Source organism: Cibotium barometz, chromosome 37 (genome assembly GCF_041138505.1).
Source record: "Cibotium barometz isolate CiBa-2024 chromosome 37, ASM4113850v1, whole genome shotgun sequence".
Lineage (NCBI taxonomy): Eukaryota > Viridiplantae > Streptophyta > Polypodiopsida > Cyatheales > Cibotiaceae > Cibotium > Cibotium barometz.
In genome coordinates this window covers 20,578,146-20,583,254 of record NC_141082.1, presented here as the reverse complement: position 1 = coordinate 20,583,254, position 5,109 = coordinate 20,578,146, and positions in this window count along the sequence as shown.

Here is a 5,109-nt window from a genome sequence, read left to right as displayed (position 1 = left end):
CTTGCAGAGGACTAGCCACCACCACTATCACTCTATTACTTGTGTTCGAATGATCATCTCCAGTCCTGTTTGATCCCTTTTGTGCCCCCCTTAATTCAGCATATTTACCAAATATTTTTGGAAATTCTTCCCATTTTGTTTTTCCTAATCATGGACTTTGTCCTCAGTCATGGGTTTTATACTAGCCAACCAGCCCGTTCATGATATATATAAGAATAGGCTTTTGCCATTTAATTTATTCATCCTTTTTTGCTCAAGTGTTGGATCATTGCTAGCTACTCCAAGTCTCTTATCTTCTTCCGCTTGCTACTGTCAACTATTCTCTCATGGTATCTAAGCGTTAGGTTTCTCAGGTTCTTGCTTTAACACTCTTTAGGAAGACTACCAACCATCATTTTTATTTTCAACAACACTTCTACAGTTTAATGCAATTTTTTGGCAGCATATCCCTAGTTTATCTTATGTCCCTACCACGGACCAGTGGTAGCACCATGCACTTGCTCCATTAGCCTCTCCCTCTCTTACTTCCTCGTGCATTGGGTCCGGCTCCCATCTTTACCCATGTGCCTTGATCTCCAGAAGCAGTACAGTTCTACATCTTTCTTTCACCTCACCTAACATCTAGGAAGGTTCGGAATCAAAATCACTTCTCTACCATGAGCATTTACTTTAGTGAGGCTTCCCACCTACAGTAGGAAGTGCCTTGTTAAGGATTAGCTTCACCCTACCATAATAAGAGCACCTAGGATGCGTTCCTCCTGCAGCAGCAGGAGCACAAATTGGATATACGTCAGTGTGGTAAAACTCGTAAGATCCTTTTTGGGCACACTTTTTGGTAATGTGCATGGGGGACTAAAGGTAAGGTATGCATATCGGTGTCAGCATCACTTTTGCCTCGTTATCAGCCATGGTGTTATCATACCTACTAGAGTATAGTGGATTATGGTTATGCAAGAGGGAAGGAAGTGGGGTATCTTGAATATCTATGTGCCTAAGGTGTAGGGAGAGAGGGTGGCCTCTTGGGCACCATCACAGAACTACTACCCTAGGATGATCATTGGATTATTGGCGGAGACTTCAACATGGTAGAGCAGCACTGACAAAAAGGGTGGCCATGAGGGTACCTGGGAGCGATTCATAATCTTCTTCTATGGCAAAGATTGTTGGACAGAGGATGATTTCCAAAGGAGGCCTAACTCTTTACCCTACTCACGGCATAATCGTAGAAGTGGGGATGCAATGGACAGTCCATGTAGGCATCTTGATGGACAATCCAAGTGGACACCCTTGGTGGCTATAGGTCACCCACCACTGAAGTGCTCACCGTCCTCGGTGAGGAAGATAAAAGTAGCTTGCCTTGAGAAGGATAACATACGTGGGAAGTATGCATGATGTGGTTATTACATTATTAAAAGATGCAGGCATGCATTGATTACATTATGCTGAGTACAACGATGAAGAGAGTGCAGAGCACTGATTACATTGTGCTTAGTATAGTGATAAGAAGAGTGCACACAAAAATAACATCATAAAAAGATGGTATATACAACTGAAAATGTCCATCAGAAAATAGTGTATCTAAGTACTGCCAGAAGTAGTGCTAGGTGCGCCAGAAGAATTGCCAGCACCAGCCGATGAAGAAGTGGGTGAGAAGGAACTGGAGAGGGCGGAGAGATGCTCGGAGGGTATCCAACTCGGTAGCTGGGGCTCGTAAAGAGACCATCTCGCGATTATGCTGCTCCATGAGATAATGTAATCCGACCACCTCATCAGTGTTGTGGGAAGATGAAGAGCGGAGGTGGGTAAGCTCGGACTTTGTATCCTACAGGCTCTACTCTAATGTGGAGACCTAAGCATGGACACTACGGATGGTGTCTGCAATGTGCAATGTGGCGGGTGCGATCCCGCTAATAGTGGCGATCACTAGAGAGCTCAAAAATATAGTCGGTGAGAAAGGTAGAGTAGATGCGACGATCCGTAGAGAGGTCATCGAGACCCCGAAAGATACGACCAGCTCGACAAGGGTGTGGTACTAAGAGCTGCTCTCTCTGGGGGTCAAGAAATTGAAGGCAGGGAAGATCTCCCATAAAAATTTCTCGAGCACTGTAGGAGAATGGGGAATCAGGAAGCTCAATGCGCTCTGTGTCCTCTCGATCAACACGGAATATCACCTCATGCAGGAAACCAAGAGTGGGGGCATGCAATGATGATCCTCCAAAGGCAATCGTAGAAGTGACAACACGGATGGTGGCAGTCACCATCGAGGGTGTCGCCTGAGCAACTGATGGAACTAAAGATCATGATGTAAGTGGGGGGAATAGGAGATGTGGAGAAGGGGGAAGCATCGAATGTAGAAGATGGTGTGGTGGAGAGGTTAGAAACAGTTGCTGTCGAAGATCGGATCGTGGAGAGGGTGGAAACAGCTGCTGCTATCGAAGATGAAGAAATAGCCGAGGGCGAGGGTGGTGTGTAGTGGGATGATGTAGGACTGCCTATAGTGGGGTTAGGTGGAATGGGTGGCGAAGCGGGGGAAGCAGTGCGACGGAGAGAGGATGGAGGGAGATCACGCTGCAATCTAGGGCGGCGGATGCGGGATGCAAAAGTTTGGACTGGGGGGAGAGGTAAGAGGCCTGGGGGGAGAGGTAAGAGGCCTGGGTGGCTGCTGGAGAAGATATGTGAGAAAGCGAGGACAAGGCCAAGTGAAGGAGGTGGTGTCGAGCCTGTTGAGTTCGGTACGAAAATGGTGGCAACAAAGGCGGAGGGACTCATATAACAAGATGATGGAATGGAAAAGGGTGACCGGTGCATAAACAGTGGAAGGCCTCGGTGTGATGAATGGAGAGGAAGGGTAATGAAACAGTGGGGATTTCATGGACCATGCAATCTGTGGTCGCGAACATCCCCTCCCAAGGGTGATGCTCGCTGTCATTATTCCTGCATGTGGGGGGGAGGGGAGGGGAGGGGAGGGGGATCGCACAAAACTTGCACAACATAGGTTAAGATCTAATAAGAAACTTTTCTTCAAAACAACCGACATTGATGGATTGGGAATTATTTACTGCGGCAATAGTCGAAGAGCAAAAGAGGTGTGAGGTATGGATAGCCTGATGAGGTTCACGGCTCCCAAGACAACATTATGGCTAGTCCCGATGTCCACCAAGGCTTGACACACTGCTAGATGGCCTTCTTAAGGGAGCTCCAGCTCAAGGCAAGTTGGTTCCACGGGTGTTACTGTTTCGGCCATTATAGAGGTTGGCTAAATATAAAAAGATCTGTACGCTTGGGGGTATACCACCTCTTTGGTTCTTCTTTTGCTGGGGTGATTGTGGGCAATGCAAAAGTTGATTCTTCTACATAGGAGTCCTTGTTGCTGGATTAATTGCTAGCTACTTTTGATTTGAAATCGTTTGTTAGCTCGCAAAAGAGATGCTACACTATGCATGAACAAGGAGGTGGTTTATGTCCCGTCTAGTCGTGCAAACCTTTTTTTCCAAGCTTTTATGGAAGAGTGTCCATGGTTGCTAGGACATGGACCCAATCATCAAAGTCATCAGGCTGGGAGAGGCTCGTAGTCTTGGTTCTCACTATTCAACAGCTCTTTGTTCCAACATTTACACATGTTGACTAAAGCAGTTCGGATAGTTGTGTCAAACCCATTAGCGAGAATGCGTCTTCCCTATTTTCAAGTTTACCTTCAAGAACTGGTCACCTTCGCATGATTGGTTTCCCAATCATAAAGACCAACATTGCTACTCTCATGTAAGGCCTTTTGAGGATCATTGTGTATTACCCTCTTTTCTAAAAATCCATCAATGTGCGCTAAAAGCTTAATCCAAAGGTCTTAATTTTTGCATCTTGTAGAACACCTATGGGTTTTGGATGTGTTCCCGTCGGCAAGATTTACTACGAGGCTCTTGTGCCTACATGTGGCGGGCTTCCCCAAGCCTCAGAGCATGTTGACACCAGCACCACCAACCAAGATCACGCAAATTGTAAGGCCCTTGTACATGACAAATAACATGGTGTTTATTTTGTCACTTTCAAAGTAGTGCCCCAGCTTGTTCACTGGCACTTTTGGCTATCCTTTGGTTTTGGTTATGGAGGGAGGATACTCAATGGAGCATGGTTCATCCTCCTCCATAGGTTGAGGTTCAAGTTTGTGAGCTTTTGAATTCCCATTCATCCAATCGAATAAGTATCTACCCAGTTGTGAATTTCCTTGTTAAAAAAACTTATCAAAGCTGGCTCTAGTTCAGGTTGAACCTTCGTTATAAGCTCCCAAGCTTATTTCGTTCTCTCTTTCTCCAACACAAGGTTAGGGTATTCCTTGAGTTTCTTCAAAAGGTTTTCGTAGTCTATGGGTTTCTTTTTCTTTGGAAGAGTGGGTTTGAGCAATGGGTTTGAGCGGGCGATCACTGGATCCCCCCACAACAAGGGATCACTTTCAATGTCATGTGTTGCGCATTTACGAGTGCTATTCAAGGTCATCTTCTTTTGGACCTCTAGTTCTAGCTCATTAGGCTTTTTAGGGGCTACTATAGTCTTTGAGACTTGTGCCTCAGTCTTTTTGGTTGCTTGCTTCGAAGTTGAAGCCTATGTTTTTTGCTTATTAGCAACCATGAATGTGCCTCATGATGGCATCAAGAGGGACCATATGAATAAGTCCTTGTACGCTTAAAAAGTCAATGCTCGTCAAAGCGGAAGCAAATGCTTCTACTTGGGAACGGTTGTCTCTCTATTAGGATAATCCTTGTGAGCATGGTGGAATCCACACTACAAAACATGTGCCTCAACAAGGAATTACATTAGGGTTTGACACGGGATTTGGAGTGCTTGGGGCACTCTAGGGATTTGGTGCAAGGTCGTTGTGAGGGAATAATATGGTGTGAGCCTATATGCATCACATGCATGTAGGGACTCACTCCGAAAGGAACATACAAAAGGCATTTTATCAAGTGGAAAGTAGCATATTGCATTGTACATCAGCCTCAAGCAAGGCCTAGCTAAACACATTCACGAAGTCGGGCCTCATCATCCTGTTTAATCATCGTGGCAACTTGCACATGTCAAGCCAAAACAAGCATATGCTACCCCCCCAATTGTGCATGT